General features: G+C 38.4%; 1 pseudogene; it reads right to left on the bottom strand.

Moving 5' to 3' along the window:
• Positions 1-3672: 3672 nt before the first annotated feature.
• Positions 3673-17611, bottom strand: LOC113072939 (glycogen debranching enzyme-like; annotated as a pseudogene).
• Between the last annotated feature and the right edge of the window lie 613 nt (positions 17612-18224).

Genomic DNA, 18224 nt, shown 5'->3' with positions numbered 1-18224 from the left:
TAACATTTTATACAAATCCATTTATTTATTATTACATTTTGAATATGGATATCTTTCTTACAAAAAATGCATTGATTCACCACAGGAGGCCTTTGTTCACCCTCCGAGCCATGTGAAATACTTTTTTTAATGGATGGGGGCTTTTTATTTAACTCCTTTGAGAATAATGCATGCAACACCCGCTAAGTGTGATTTCAATCTTTATGATTGAAATATCATGAAAGATATACATTTTTTTATATAACTCCAACTGGATTCGTCTGAAAGAAGAAAGTCATATACACCTTGGATGTCACAGGGGTCAGTAAAACAGCCTAATTTAAATTTTTGGGTGAATTATCCCTTTAAAGTGCAATATATTGGTTCCAGTAGCTAGAAGCTACACACATTCACAAAATCAAACAGCGACGTTGTGTTGCTTTCCAGAAATAGCTATAGCTGATGTGCATCAGGAACATGAGGGTTTTATATGCGCTTGATATCAGTCATGTAAACAATAAGTAGACAGACAACTGTCCTTATAACTAACTGGGAAATCATAAAGGAAAGGTGGAGGATTTGTGAAATGTAAGGATACAAATAACTTGCTTCTTGCGTAAGACCAAGGCTGCCTCTCATTGCTAGTTTTACTTGATCTTAGTGCTCCGTCTGACATAATAGATCATGATATACTCATGGATCGATTACAAAACAGGTATTCAGGTATACAAGAGCAGGCTTTAAGATGACTATGATTAGATTCTACCTACCCGATCGCTACCACTTTGTTTATTTAAATGGCAAGTAATCTCATTTATCACCAGTAAAATATGGAGTGCCACAAGGATCTATCCTTGGTCCTCTGCTATTTTCAGTATACACTTTGCCCCTTGGTAATTTAATTAGAAAATATGGGATTAGTTTCCACTGTTATGCTGATGAAACTCAACTTTATATTTCAACAAGACCAGATGAAACTTCTAAATTATCTAAGATAACAGAGTGTGTTAAAAATATAAAAGACTGGATGACCAATCATTTTCTCCTATTAAATTTGGATGAGACAGAAATATTACTTATTGGACCAAAAAACAGTACACAGAATCTTGTAGATTACAATGTGCAAATTGACGGATATACTGTTACTTCTACTGTCAAATATATGGGTGTGATATTAGACAGCAACTTGTCTTTTGAAAATCATATTTCCCATGTTACAAAAACAAAATTCTTCCATCTTAGAGACATTGCCAAGTTATGAAACATGTTACCTGTTTCTGATGCAGAAAAGCTAGTTCATCCATTCATGACCTCTAGACTGGACTATTGTAATTCACTGCTAGGTGGTTGTCCTGCATCTTCAATAAACAAGCTACGGGTAGTCTAAAATCATATTACCCCAATTTTACAGTCTCTGCACGGCTACCTATTAAGTAAAGGAGGTAGAGCTTTTTCGCATTTGGCTCCCAAACTGTGGAATAGCCTTCCTGATAATGTTTGAGGTTCAGACACACTCTCCATGTTTAAATCTAGATTAAAAACACATCTCTTTCGCCAAGCATTCAAATAATGCATCTCGTAATCTTTGACTGCAGTTATATCCGATTTAATTATTCTTTAGCTTGGGTTAAACTAATTAATTTTACTTGGTTAGAACAGCAGCTACACTAATTATGTCTAAATATTTGTTTCTCTGTTTTTGAAATCCTGTGGTTACTAGGATTTACACAAGCTTCAGTCTGGATCCAGAACACCTGAAAAGAGATTATGCTGACCCCTCAGAGGACCTCAGATGATGCTAACCCTGAAACAACATACAGAACTACCAAGTATTGCTATAGTCAATTTTTATTATATTATATAATAAATAATATTATATAATTTTCAATATATTTCATAGTCTATTTGATTACATCTTCAATTTATTTTTCCATACATTTCTGCCATATGCACATAATCTGACAGTCACCACTGATAAGCTACTACTAAATATTGTAGAAACTTAATTTTCTTTAAAGTTGCTTTGCAACAATTTGTATCGTAAAAAGCTCTATACAAATAAACATGAACTGAACACCTTGTAGAAACGTGTAATATAGCACATCATTTAGCAGTTCAGTAAACTAGTCAGTCAATTTCAGCAGCTTTAAGCAGCATTTTTTTTTAAATAAAGCATTAAGAACTTTTCCTAACAGCAAGCATCAAGTTTATAACTATAAAGTTGAACTGCATGGTGCATTTATTTTACATATTATAGACCTATTTGTTAAAACTAGATTTTATGTATTTATTATTACAATATATTTTAATAGCCCTGTGTGAGGACATGGAATACAGTATGCACGTTCTAAATTACAATAAGCACATGATTTTGTGACTTCTGGGACAATTTTTAAGATAAATGTTAAGGATATATTTAGCGAAAATGACATTTTTATTTGATATAAGAGGACAACAGACAGGGGATGGACCTTTTTACTGGAGGCATTAGCTATTATAAATACAGATCCAGATCCTTGTGGAACTCCATATTTTACTGGTGATAAATGAGATGACTCCCCATTTAAATAAACAAAATGGTATTGATAGGACAGGTAGGATCTAAACCATCTTAGAGCCTGCCCTTGAATACCTGTATAGTTTTGTAATCGATCTATGAGTATGTCATGATCTATGGTGTCGAACGCAGCACTAAGTTCAAGTAAAACTAGAAATGAAATGCAGCCTTGATCTGACGCAAGAAGCAGGTCATTTGTAATTCTAACAACTGCAGTTTCTGTGCTATGGTGGGGCCTGAAACCTGAAACCTATGAAATTCTTCATACAGATACAAAACATTAATTTACAATAGCTGCTATGGGTGTGAGTGATCTAATGTGTATGAGTCCAAACTTAAAAAAGAAAAAGAAAAAAAAAAGAATTATTTTCTATGACAAAGGATTTTCAGGCAGGACATATAAAAGAACTCAACATACCAAAGAAAAACCAATAGACATAACAACTGTGAGCATGGTGGTATTGGGGTAAGAACTTTATCATTTTGGAGAGCATTTGATTGGACAAAAATCTGTGCGGTGCAGGATGAGTCACCATTAATCAAACACTTGATCAAAATTCTCTATGATTTCAAAGCCCTTACTGTATGACATTTGGGAACATGGTGAACCTCTCTACAGTTGGGACAATTGGCAATCAGTCCACTCTGAGCACATCTCCATCACCTAACAAAACCACATCTACAATAATAAAACCACCAGCTGCTTCTCTGCACACTAGTTCTTTACCAGTGAGTATTCTAATTGACATGCTCCCATTTTCTCATAATCAGGCACTTAAATGTAGTTTTATGTTGTTTTCTTTTCCAAACAGAGCTCCAACCATAAAAACAGACATTTGAGTGTGATGTGGCTCAGTGTGATTCTCCATGCACTAATTTTGCACTCACTTTTACTTTTATTTTGTATCTTACCTTTGACAGTATTAAGTTTTAAAGAAAAAAACACTGAATGTTTTTTTTTAAAGTAATAAAATTGATCATAAAAGTTTTATTGCATTTATAGAATAAACTGTGGAGGATGTGAACACTTGAATTATGTACAGTAATAAAATAAATAATGGTCAACAAAAATGTCTGCGCTTTCTGAATTAAAAACAAGAAGTTATAGTTAATAAAAATAAAACATTGTCCAGATACTCAGTCTTTAAACATTCTTTTTATTTCACATTGATCCGTTTTTAGTTTTCCTAATTATTCAGTCATTTTGAAACATGCAAACGAAAACATTTGGTGAGTTTCAAAAGTTGCATCCTAACCTTAAATCAGTGTGAAAGACATCTGTGTGCAAAGAAGTAGGACAGACACTACACATTAACTAATTATAGATTACTCTAGACACGTTCTGAATACTCTGGCAGAACAACATCAACATTTTAACAATGTACCTAAATTCAGCTACATAAAGGGCAGACTCACAGTCTCAAGTAGTCTAGTATAAGCTGGATGAGTAAGGGAACAAGGAAAGCTCATACTAATTCTAAAGTAAGGGAAGTTTTTTGTACTTTACACTCTTTTAGCTATGAGTTCAGGGTTGTAACGTGTCCTCAGACCTATTTAAGTAAACAGCACACAAACATGATTACACAGGAACACTTGTGGAAGAAAAGGGTGCATGATCTCTGCTCACAGATCATGAAGAACCTCGAGCACGGTGGCAAGAGACCAGGCTTGTGTTTCACAGCTAAAAGAGCAGTACTGGCCATTCTCATTAGTGAGCTCCGGCAGTCCCTTCCATGATGACCTGAGGAACAGAGGACAGATATATTAGATCCGGATTTCATGGTCAGAGATGATATGGTTGACTGGTTCTGAGGGCAACAATTGTTCATCCAGTGTTTACCGTTCCATGTGGACATAATGGCGAGAGAGGACATTCTTCACCAAATACACTGTTTTGTCATATGTGTCTTTTCCAAGCTTCTTTGCAAAGTTGATCTTTGCACGCAGGAAGTAACCAATAGGCCAAAGCCACTCCTGATTAGGGAAAATAAATATAAAGGTTAGGAATCTACCAAAAAAGGCTGAAATTTTTCCAATGAAGCAGTACAAATGCATCATACAGGGCCTTGATGGTAGTTGAAGCCCCTGGCGAAGTTGTAGTTGTCATTGTCCAGAGAATTGTCATAAACGCCACAGTAAACCATGTCACTATTAAAACAATGAAAATCATGAGTCACACACAGGAAGTAGGAAGAATGTTACAGGTAATGCAGCAGAATTAGTTTTGGGATTCTCACTCTGGGTCTAAGGTCTTCATCCCGAGAGGTCCAAGAAGTTTCTCTTCTGCAATGTTCAGTGCTTCCCAAGCGTGCTCCACAGTAAACAGCTCTGGAGCCTAGGAATGAAAACCATTAGAAATATACTAAATACAAACTATTACGCTTTTACTCATTTAGGCCTGGGACACATTAGACGATTTTCAAATCTTAATTGATTTTAAATCCATGGGAGACCACAGACATGAAGACAGTTTCAACTTTGACACGCACACTAGGTGATTAGACCAGACCGCGAGACCACACAAACTTGTTTGTTTTACTTGGAATGATTTCACAGGGACAAAAAGAAGAATATGGGTGATGTCCTTTCTCAGTTGTCTACTTTCATGGAATGTTTGAGGCTGCGTAATTTTAGCTATAGAAGCACACATCTGGTAGGTGATGCAGAAACAATAGATTTGCTCCCAAAAATAGATTTTCACTTATATTTTTTCTAATCATATAAAAACATGCATGTCAACAGTTTTAACACAGACTTGGGGGGCCTATGTTAACAATTTAAGCACATGGCCTAAAGCGCATTGCGCAATTGTGCAAAGGGCATGTCCGAATCCACTTTTGCTAGTTTAAGGACGGGGAAAAAAGATCAAAAAGGGTAGTCCCTGTTTTCTTAATGAGTAATGGGTGTGTTTTGGGCATAATGTGCCATAAACCAATCAGAGTCTCATCTCCCATTCTCTGTAAAGGCAGTTGCACTTGAGTCATGTAGGGTTCACTATTTACATGGCGGAATAAAATTTTTCATTTTTAAAAAAGGTTTGTGTGCTGTTGTGCATGCCTGCATGTGTAATAAGCAAAGTGTAGCCGCCTATAGGTGCATATTACTAATGCGTTAAGTCCTCACCACCACCATGGCAATGGAAAAGTTGGGTCTGAGCTGGTAGTCACACCAGGGGCTGGACGCTCCGTAGCTGTCTTTGTAAATCCCCCTCTTATGAACCAACTCAGGATGCTTCTCATTGGGGTCGTTTGGGTCATGGGACACATAGAACATCTTCTCAAAGTTCTGCTGGATTTTTCTGTCCCATTCTTCATAGGACATAGAGAGCTGTTTGCCTACAGATATAACATAAATGTTTGTGATTCAGAGATTCTGTATTTGTGCCTTTGGAGTAAATCACCAATATTAGCGTTGATCCAAAGCTTCCTTGCTGTCTACTTAGGCAGCTATATTTTAAGGCAGCATTACTTTGCTTTCTACCTTTTGAAACAACCTGCAGATTGGGAGAGTGTCTGATGATGCCTTAAAATGCTGTGTAGAAGGTCAGCCCGCTAAGTTTTGGAACAAACTAATGTAATGAGTACTAGTAAGGTCCATCTGAGCTCACCGTCTTTGTGTATGGCCACACTATTGTAAGGAAAGAGTCCTTGTTTATGTAGCTCCACCAGCCAACGCAAGGCAGATTTGCATAGACCCACTATTTCCACCGCTGATCCATCTCTGCATTAGGAAAACAAGAGTCATATTGATTGGCAACAGTCATAGAAAATGAGGCAGAGAAAAGAGATCCACTTATAAATGGCCTCTTATAAATAGAATATATTAAAGAGATTTCAGTGTATGCCTGGGTGTAGCTGGTATCCCTTTGTTGCGGGCCCTCTCACTCTCCCCCATTTTGTCCATCCAGGTCCCACAGTTGAACCGATTTCCACCATACACAAAGCCGGTGTCTGGGTTCACCTTAGCCACAATGTTGAAGCCTGAGAGGGTTCAGAATACAACAGATTCAACATTTTCTCAAAGGACTCTTTTAAAAAAACATTTTTTTTTTTAAAAGGCTGTACCTTCGTCTCTCATGTTGCAGTCAATCTGTGGTCCGGCGTTCCTCTCTCTGAACTCTATACCCTGCATGTGGCGCTCCATGGCCTCATGAATGACCTCATACAGCAGCTGATCCTGTGACCGAAACGAAACAATACAGGTGACATCTGGGTAAAAGTGAAACCAAAATTTGCATTTACAATGCATTATATATTATAACTACGACTGATTGTTTTATTTTTTTAAAGAAATTAATACTTTTAGTCAGCAAGAACACTAAACTGATAAAATGTGACAGAAATGTTTTCTAAGGGTGTGTCTCAGTCAGCTCCCTAGTTCAGTAGTCAGGGCACGGATCAGGCCATTTAAAGGGCTGTCTCAATCACCAAATCCTTCCGGTGCACTGGAATGTTCGCTTCTTGAAAAGTCTCACAGTGCACCATCAAAACTAGGGAGCATCTCCATTATTGGAAATTGTGTCACATTTCTGAAGCGCTACACATAAACCACACAAAGCAAATATAATGACGGGATAGAATATTTGAAAACAAACCGTTTTTTTTTTTTTTTTTTGTGTGTGTGTGTATATTTTGACATAAATGCATAGCTAATCAGGTAGTGAACATATCTATCTACTTAATATTTATAATTGATCTTCAGCTGAAATGTAAGAACATGAAACAGAACAATGTGTTTTGGCGGTGTACTCACTACAGTGCCAGCTGTCAGGGGTTTAGAGTCATCTGTGGGGTACATCCTGGACACAGGGCACTGGAGGATGTCAGTGCCGCTGGGTACCATGGTACAGTAGTCCTGAATGCACTGCAGCCACCACCACACCGCATCACGGCAATTAAAACGGGCCCCTACACCCTCTCCCAGCAGGTTGGGAATCAATCCATGTCTCAGTGTGCCAGCGAAGGCCAGGATGATGTTCCTGTAAAGCAGGATAAAGAGGAAAGAAAAGAACTAAGAGGGAGAAATCTTATCTTTAGACATTCGAGAATAAAATGATTTGATCTTTTTCTCAAATCTAAGGTCTTCCATAGAGGGGGAAAATAATGCATTACAGCTAATTCTCAAATGATTCTAGATGGATTGATATTGATATTTTAAGATTATAAATTATAAAAGCATACTGTATGCAGAACTTACTCCTTAACTTGCCAAAAATGTGTCCATCTGCACGGTTGATGAAAAACTGATATGCTCTGAGAACCATTTTTTAATATGATAGCGATTCCCTAAATTAAAATCAAACTGAGATGTTGCTAAGGATTCTTATGCATATTGGTCTTGGATAATTATTGTAGTAATGAACTGAACTGAAATGGATACCTGGCTTCCAAGTGACGGCCTGTGACCAGCATTAGTCCTCGCAGGGCGATGAATGTGTCCCTTCCCCAACAACGGAAGATTCCAGCGGAGAAATGAGGTAGGCCTGTGGAATGAGGAAGTCATCAAGACCAAGAATAAGAACAGATCGCTGTACCAGGTCATTGTTAAGTTTAATCCTACAATCCTGTGTAAGCAGCCTAGATACTTTGGCTATTCGGCTAGCAACACTTAACAATTCATTTAGTCTAGCAACTTGTGGAACTTCATTCTGACATATTGAGAGTTTTCTGTGGGTTACTAAGTAGTCACCTGCCGCCAAGGAAACACAGCACTGCTCTTTCTGCATTGTGATCTCACTGACACGGTAAGGCACGTCACTCAGGGCTGGTGAGAGAGGCGGAAGAGCTGGAAAACGTCCAACGGCACACATTTGGACCGATCCAAGAGCCAACAGCTTCACAAAAGTTGAGCCATTCTGCACAAAACTAACACAAACACATGCACATGCTCACAATAAGGGAATGCTATATTAGACACTTGAGTATACTTTCAATAATGACAACTTAAAATAAAATAGATTTTAACAGAATTTTAGTGAAAAGAACAGTGTAGGTAAGATTGACCCTGACTAGGTTGTTGGAATGAGAGAATGCTTACTGCTGGAACATGCTAATAATTACAGGGACTAGGATTTGTTATGCTACTGCAAATTAAAGGAGATCGAACCCAGAAGCAGATCTAGACAGGTGGTGCTGGGGAGGAGGAGGGCTGAAGAAATTCACATGGCACACAGTACTGAGACAGACCAGGTTTAAAGTAAATTAAAAAAAGCTTGCTACATAACAGATTGATTGGCTGAACCACTGGCTTGTGAGAACCAATTAGCTTAAGAGAAAATATCTTTTTTTAGGATTATATAATCATAGATTATTCTCCATAAAAAAATTAATCTTCAGGTATTAATAAAGGAACCTTGACCTCGACCTAGAAGCAATCACTGGATAGGACAGAATTAGACACAAATGCCAGGATGATCTGCCTCAGTCCTCTTGAGACACTGACCTCGACATCTGTTTAAAGGTCACATCAAGTGCAGTAGTGTAGGCCCCAACCAGGATGGCATCAAAGTAACAGGGGATGAGGTAGCGAGGGATGTGCTTCAGGTAGGCAAACATAGCCTGGAACCACTGACCCACCTAAGGACACATTAGTGACAAATTTACCTACTGGACTTAAGAACAGGAGTAGCAATGGGTAACTCTGGATCTTTCCAAAGACTTTAACCGCAGCTAACAGCCTGAGATTATCAGCTACATACAGTATTTATTTTGATCGCTTGACTCATTTACCTCAGCTAGTGTGCCCCCATGTGATATCAGTCTATTGCTCACATAGTCAATCATCCAATCCCCTTGTCTTAGGTTGTCACAGAATGGGTGGCCAAGATCATTTTTAGGTCGAACGTCTGCCATCACTGACAACAGACCTGTGAGAATGAAATGACAACATATTTTTTGCCAGTGTGGTTTCTTTAAGACACCTTTAAAACCACTAAATATAACCCTGCTGTATATTTTCCTGTTGAATACAAGTTTCATCTTCAGCTTTCATCTACCTTGCAGACCACCGTATTTGAGTGGCTTCCAGCCGGGGATGTTGTAGCAGCCCCCTCCGTCTTCCTTCTCCTCTGCATCACAGCGAAACAGAAGAGCGTTCATATCAGCCAGAGTCATCTTAGACATAATCCTGGTGTGGAGATGAAACACAAAAAAGCATCTTCAGAACTCCTCAATAATGACCAAAGACATAAATGTACAGTTCTATGAAGTAAATCTATGTAGGAGATCTAGACTATAAGGCTGCAGCAGCTCTTAAGCACAGCAAAAACAGGATCGGGATGTCCATTAGCTTCAGTGGAAATTTGCAGATATGATCTAGACAGGGCTCCAGCACCATGATGGTGGAAAAGCATAAATGTGGATGAAGCGTGAACTCACTCTGTCAGTGGACTCTTCAGTATGTCCGGTGTGTTTGGATCAGTCTGACTTCCTGCTTTATACAGCGGATTGAACTGAATGAGATGGTGCCTTAACACACCAACCAGCTCCTGAGATTTGGGGTCTAGACTCACCCTGAGAAAGAAAGAAACTTCGTAAACGTATGATTAAAAACAACTTAATTAACACTACTGTTCAAAACCAGTGGTCAGTAAGTTTTTTTAAAAAGTAATTAATACTTTTAGTCAACAAAGACATAACATTGATCACAAGTGACAGGAAAGAATCTATAATATTACAAACGTTTTCTATTTTTAAATAAATACTGTTCTTTTAGATTTCTATTCATTCAGGATATCTGATGAATTTCTATTAACCAAATATCCTGAAAAAAAAAAAACAACCAACAACACTGTTTCAATTAAAATATTAAGCTAGACAAATGTTTTCCACATTGATAATAATAAGACATTTCTTGAACACCAGATATTAAAATACATTTCAGAACAAACAAGCTCCACTGAAGATGACTTTTGAAAATTCAGCTTTGACAAATTAACTTTTAAAATATATTCAAATGGAAAAGTTATTTGAAGTTGTAGTAATATTTAACAATACTATTGCTTTAACAAATAAACATGAGCATATTAAAACTAGTTTTAAAAAACCCACACTTTTTAAAACACTTTCAATCTTTTGTTGATGATGTCAAAGATTGTGTGTCCTATCAAGGCAACTATCCAATAATATTTAATGTCAATCCCTGCGTAAAAAAGTCAGTAGCCTATTCCTATGCAGTTCATGTTGATATAAGCACATTTCAAGTTTTTGATGCTTTTTGTAAAAAAAAAAAAAAAAAAAGTCTAAAATTTGAAGTCTAACCTGAAAGCAATAACACTTCCAGGTGTCAGCTGCTCAAACACGATCTCCTGCACATATTCACTGCGCCCTCGAGACGTCACCCCAGCCTGCCGCACCACCTTACTGTCCTTCAGCTGAGAAAAGACAGAGATGCAAACAAAGGAACTTCTGAGACCAAAAGATAAGATTTACTCGTGCAGTGTTGACAGTACAGGCAATCAAAAAGCCATGCAAGCGCCGGCCGGCAGATATGTACAACTAGGTAGGCTGTGGTGCTTAAACTGCAGGGTAGGGGTTGAGCTTTACTGTTTTGTGAATGAGTGTTCTCAGCGGAGGCCATAGTGTTGGCTTTGGACAGTTATAATTAGAGCGGTCTCAGGTTACCTGGATGTGCTCTTTAATCTCCACTGTGTACCCGGGCATGCCATTAATGCTCCTCTCGTCTTTTATGTAGGAGCCGGCCTGCCTCTCCATGGTACGTGCCTCCAGCACCACCTTCCTCTATCTTACCTGTGAGATTTCAGAGAGATTTCAGGGTTTGGCTTCCAGTCAGGCGTGATGTCCAAGGACACATAATCGAGACAGAATAAAAGCAGATGCTAGAACAGAATCTCATCGAGTTAAACCTGAAGAAGGATCAGCCACTCTGATCAGGAGAAGCGAATCTTTGACACACCTGGGATGCACATTGACGGAACCTCGTTTGAGTAGCGATGGTGTTGGGGTTCTTGAATGCAGTGCGGCACACAGCCACCACTGACTGGTGTGTACTGGGACAATGACGGGTGACCGCCACAATGTCCTCATCCACTTGGTCCACAAACACCTAAGAAAATACAAATTTTTTAAAGTTTAACTTCTAGCATTTTCTTAAACTTAGACCTCATCAATATGCATTTTCATTCATTTATAGGCTGCATGGTTACAGACACTATTAAAGGCAGTGACGATGTTGTTGGTGATCCTGAGTGTAATTTAGTTATATTTTTAATAGTTTAGTGTTATGTGGCGAGTCGGAGTATAGTTTTACACATCAGCACAGTCTGTTCTTGTAATGTAAGTGATATGCAGACTTAAAGAGTTTTTTTGCACATTAATCTGACAATAAATTTGGCACACCCAGTTTTTCTGATGCACACGATACTGTGTGTAATGAATGAATATAATATACAAGTTTCACTTTTTGAATGGAAATTAGTGAAATAAATCAACTTTTTTTTGATAGTCTAATTATATGACCAGCACCTGTATGTGGCATAACTGTTACTGTGGACCACCAGAGGACCTCATGTAACGGAGGCCAGCGAGTAGTGATTTAGCCTCCCTGTTAGTGTGTCCGCCTCCCATGCCGAAGACCTGGGTTCGAGCCCCACTCGGAGCGAGTGCAAGGAGCGTCAGAGAGGACCCGGGGGAGAGTTGGTGCCGTGACCCGGATGGGAGTGAGGTTTAGGGGGGTGAGTGTGACAGAGGCCAGCGAGTAGTGCTGTGCAGGTAAAACCTCCCTCCCCGATCTCAAGTGACGCACTAGCGACAGATACTAGTGACTGTAGCCATTTAGCCTCCTTGTTATTGCGTCTGCCTCCCATGCCGAAGACCCGGGTTCGAGCCCCACTCGGAGCGAGTGCGAGGAGCGTCAGAAAGGACCCGGGAGAGAGGGGTTACACTCAGACTGACTTTGCATTTACCTGGTTGAAGCCTTTTGTTGCCAGTTCCTGGTGTAGCCGGTTGAGGGCCAGCTTTCCAGCGATGATTCCCAGACTGAAGGTTGACCTCTTCAGGGGATGAAGGCTTAGCCTGAGGATTCCATTTGCTATAGAAGCGCTCCTCTGATACCACTGAGATCTGATGGCAGATACAAAAGAGAAGGACTTTTAAGATGTTCTCATAAAATGAACTCAATTGTGGGTGTGTGTGAAGTTAAATCTCTTGCCTGGTGGGGTACTAACTCATCGTAGCCTCTGGTGCTACCAGTAGCACAGCAGGCCATGGAAACAATAGCAGAGCTGGGCAGTGAATCATATACAGAGCGGATCTACAACACAAAACATCAAAATAAGAACTCCATCAACATACTGGATTATGTGTTTGAAACACTGTACCTGAATAGGGCACTCATTATCATGTGTGACGTCCAGGAACATGGCGTGGGCAATGCTGGGCACCAGAGGCCTGAGACTGGGCTGAAGAAAAGCCCCCACAGGTTCCCCTCCATACCGGTATACCAGCCTACCCTCCTCATGACTGTCTCCTGCACTCATCGCCTCTACAACAGCACAAAGAACAACACAATGCAAAGTACGGAAGTGGAATCATTTTAATACGAGCTACTTATTTCCCCCCCAAAATGAAAACTTTATCACTATTTATCACTCACATTCACAGAATTGCGAACCTGTACGACTTTCAGTTTTTCAAAATTCAAATTATATGTAAACAAATCATTTGGACTGGTTTTGCTAAGCATACCAATAGATTCATTGAAAAAATCTAAACAACTAAAAAAAAAAAGATTTTTCATGAAGTGGACATTGCCATTTCACATGACCGCACCAAGCAGAGCTAGATGTCAAGATTTTCAATAAATGACTTCAAATTAGGACCATTTCACAAGCAAATCTATTTTTTTGTGTGTATGTAATATGGACTACTTGTAATTTTTTCTGGTTTGTTTTATGGTGCACTTGTATCTTTTATGCTTGAAAGCTCCAATCCCAAAAAAAAAAAAAAAAAAAAAAAAAACCTCATACAGATTTGGCACAACATGAGGTGAGTAAATAATGACAAAGCTAAAGAACACTGGGTAGAATAGTTTCTGTACACTTAAACTACCATTCAAAAGTTTGAGGTCATTAAGATTTTTATTTTGGAAATAAATTCATACTTTTATACACTTTTCAAAAGTAAATACATTTATAATGTTACAGGAGACTTCTATTTCAAACAAATGCTGTTCTTCTGAACTCACTCTTCACTGAAGAATACTGAAAAAAAATCATAAGTGATTGATAAGTGCTGTATAAGAAATGTTACTTCAGCACCAAATTAGCAATAAAACATTTTACAATATTCCTCTTTTAAAAAAAAAAAAATGCAGTGTTGATGAGCCTGAAAGATTTCTTCAAAACTTAAAAATCTTATGGACCCCAAACTTTTGATTGATGATCATAGTGTAACAATTCAAAGTGTTTGATGGAGTTAGATTTCATGTCATACACTCATGTAACAAAAACATTATTACAAAACAGCCACAATGCAAGACCAGGATTATTAGAAGGCCATACCTCTGATGAGTGAAGAGATTCCTAATCTAGTTACAAAGACATTATCCAGCTCCTCGCTGCCTGTGAAGAGCTCGGCCATCACGTACAGGTCAGGTCTGAGGGTGCGGGCAGCATCCAGCATGAACTGCAGCAAGCAGGGTTAGGGCAAGACACGCAGCCAAGAGGAAACCAAACCACGGTTGTTAGTGTGTCAGATGGAGTGTGAAAAAACGGGTTCAGAAAGGGAGAGAGTCATGCCTCAAATGAAGATTTTGGACATATATATTTAGGAGAGATAGTTCAGAGAGAGAATCACAGGTGATGCATTGCAAAAAGAAAGACAAACAAAAAAGACATTGTTAGTGTAATGCTAAAAGACTCTTCAATACCTCTGATAAGACTAGTTATTCCCAGCCGGTTAACAAACACATTGTCAATCAGCTCGCTGCCTGTAAAGAGCTCGGCTATCACATAGAGATTGGGTCTGACTGATCTGGCTGCTGCCAACATGGCCTGCAGAGCACAACATGAGTTAAAAGTCAGAGGGGTTGCTGGCTTAAAAAACTGTGAACTGATCCTAAAGGATTTTGTTAGGTGATATTTGAGTCCCTTATACACATACGTGTTAAAATAACTTTAACAATAAACAGCTGTTACCGATTTAGAATTGTACATTTCAGCCATATGGACATTACTTTGACACAGTCCCCTCTGATGACAGGTCACTCTTAATTGTAAATGTAGAAACATTCATTTTCTATCACAATTAGTCTTTTTTTAATGAAAAGGAATTGCATTACTAGTATGATTGTGATGTTTTTAGCAGCTGTTTGAAATCTCATTCTGACGGCACCCATTCACTGCAGAGGAACGCAATGTTAGATTTCTCCAAATTTGTTTTGACGAAGCAGAAAACTGAATTATGAAATCACTCATCTTGGATGGCTTGAGGGTAAGTAAATGTTGAGCAAATTAAAAAAATTTTGTGTGTCCATTAAGTCCACTAGACCGTAGGGTGTCCCAACAAGCAAAGGATTGAGAACAAGCCACTCTTAATATTTTTTTGTGAGTGAAGTACAGCCTGTGATGTCAATCAGTGGATGGGGAACAATCACTATCCAAATCGTACGAACTAGGACAGTAACTAACGAACCTGTCATAAAAAAAATGTATAAAGAAAATAAAAAAACATCCTGCACCCCTATGTCTAATATTCATCTTTTACACATAGTTAATCTCAAAACACGTTATTCATCTGTGATCTAGCCAAAAGTAATAATCCATCTTTTAACACTGTCACGGTACCTCAGCCACATGCAGTGGAGTTGAATGGCAGTTGTCCAGACGCACTCCCACAAAGTGCTTGGCCGTGATCTCTGTGTATTTCTGCATGTGGGCCCACAGGTAGGGGCAGTCCTCGGGCCATTGCCATACCGCAGTTTAACGCTGTCATCCCAGCAGATCAGCTCCCTCCTGATGTAGACGTTGGACCCTAACCAGAATAAGGAGAAGAAAAGCAACTTTTTTGATTCAACTTACTAAAAAAGGCTTGGCAAGTTATGCCAATGATCAGGGTTGAGTAAATGTGTTGATCACCTTGTGTTTTACAATCAGAATTACATCAATGCTCTCATAGAAATCCACTGTGACATTATTAATTTGTACAAGAAGGCCTATAATCTGCACAATTTTTAGGAGAAAATCTGTGGATTTCTGAGGACTGGGTTTAAATATGGTTAAAGAGTTGTTTTCAATATTGTAGCTGAAAAAGTTTGTGATTGATAATATTACCCAACAAGTTTTCATTTATTTGTTTAAAAAACAATAAAAACAGTTACAACGGTGAATGCAATTTATTCCTGTTTCCAGCATCCATTACTTCAGTTTTCAGTGTCACATGATCATTCAGAAATTACTCTAATGTGCTAATTTGCGACTTAAGAAACATGTCTTATTATTATCAGTCTTTAAAACTGCTACCTAAAATTTCTGTGGGTAATTTAAATAATTGAAAGTTAAAAAAATGTCCATGTCCAAATTAATTTGCAATATTATTCATGTCTCTACTGTCACTTTTGATCAAATAAATGCCATCCTTGCTAAATAAAAGTCATTTATTTAAAAAAAGATCTTACTGACCCCAAACATTTGAACAGTTATACATGTTCAAAGATCTTCAAACTGCAATTTTAGTAAGCAAAACATGCAATTAAGTGAAATGCTTTGTTTTTAGCCACTGAAAGAACAGCTGTTGTTATTCCAGCTCTATGTTTTTATGTGGATCAGAAAAGCAAACTGGTAAACCTGGCTCTGCAAAGTTCCTCAAGGGATCGTCCCCCATGACCCAGCCATTATGGGCCAGGAAGTGACATGACTTTTCTGGTTGGTTAATCAGCTCCAGATCCTGCTCCAAAGTTGCGCTCTCAAATGGGAACGTGAAATATCTGTATATAGACAAAACAGCATTAGATATCATAGCATACATAACGAACAAACTTTATTACACAAATGAATACATTGCAAAATCTTCAGAAGAGGCTGATGGAATGAACCGTGATACCTAGTAACCAGAGGATGTTTCCTGGTGACGGGGCCCAACTTGGGTCCGTGGTCAGCTATTCTGTCATAGCTTACAGTTCCATCAATGCAGTTAGTAGCCTGAAGGGAAATAAATGACATCAATGCATTGGATTCCCTAGAAATTAGAAGTAAAGGAATAGAGAGAGACTCACCTGCTCCTGATGGTGCCGAATTTCATGATACTGTTCATTATTGAGTTCCTCCAGTCTTCTCCTCAGCCAGTTACAGCAATCCTCAATGGCACCAGGACTGTTGCTATAACAACATAAAACTAATGTTTCATTCAGCACCATAAATTCATTGCATAAAGAATAATAAGCATACTATAGTGAACACATGCTCAATGCATACAGCAGCATACTGACCCATGGGGCACAAAGGTTTCTAGAGCGGAGTTCATGTCCACCGTGTTACCAAAACGTCTGTACTGAGGGTCCTGGATGATCTTCAGTTGCTGCTTGCCCTCAGTCTTGCTCCTATCAGGTTTGGCTCCTGTGCACAAACCACTAAACACATTAACATTTTAATTTCTCTTAACGTATGTGTCTGAGAACCTCTCAGGAACTCACCACTTTGGAGTAAATCTCTGAACTGCTCCACCATCGGTTCCACTTTGACTTGGAAGAACTCCCACAGTTTAATCTTAGGAAACACATCCTGCCAGAGAACTCCACGAATGGCCTAGTGAAAACACATAAGAGTTTGTCTTGAAAAAAATAAGAGCACTTTATACTTCATAAAGAATTCTGTTTTAAGGGTTCTACAGGTACTGATTCACTCACATGGAGGTGTTCGTGATTCTGGATTAGGGCTGGGAGACCCCTGTCTTCGTATTTGCCATCAGCTATAGCACAGGTGATGTGCCACAGGGCTCTATCCAAGACCCAGGCCGGTTTCAGATGGGGAGAGTTCACCAGGTTATAACCACACTCGGGATGTTTCTTAATCCATTTGCTGTTAGCAGCTGAGAAAAGCAGGAAAACAAAAAGGTTATCATGGCATTGTCAAACAAATAAACGAAAATGAACAAAAATAAAGAAAGAGAGAGACATCACAGAAAAGCGACTGAATTAGTGATTCAAACTTTTGTTGAAATTTTCTTTCAGATGTACTGCTGTATTTTAAGAGCAAATTGCAGGTCCTTGAGAGACAGAGTGAACAATGATTGGATATATTACAAGCCATACACAATGAGGTCCAAAAAGTCTGAGATCATTAATGAAAATGTCTGTATTTATCATTTTCTTAATTTAATGCAACATTAATAATACCATCAGTAGTTTCAAAGTAACGTAGAACCTTAAATATTATAATAAATAATATTTATTTTAATTTATTTATCATCTACACCATCCTTCAAATGTTACAAAAGGTTGTAATAAACTGATCAAAAGTGACAGTGAAGACATTTATAATCTTTCTATTTCTAAATAAAATGCTGTTCTTTTGAGCAATTTATTCATCAAAAATGGATTCATCTGAAATTTCCCTGAAAAACAAAAAATGTTAAGCAGCACAACTGTTTAACTGCTATAATAATAAGAAATGATTCTCAAGCAGCAAATCCGCATATGAGAATGATTTCTGAAGGATCATGTGACACTGGAGACT

The sequence above is a fragment of the Carassius auratus genome, unplaced genomic scaffold (genome assembly GCF_003368295.1).
Source record: "Carassius auratus strain Wakin unplaced genomic scaffold, ASM336829v1 scaf_tig00011037, whole genome shotgun sequence".
NCBI classification, from domain to species: domain Eukaryota; kingdom Metazoa; phylum Chordata; class Actinopteri; order Cypriniformes; family Cyprinidae; genus Carassius; species Carassius auratus.
Note: the sequence above shows the minus strand (reverse complement) of the source record. Positions and strands in the feature narration are given on the sequence as shown.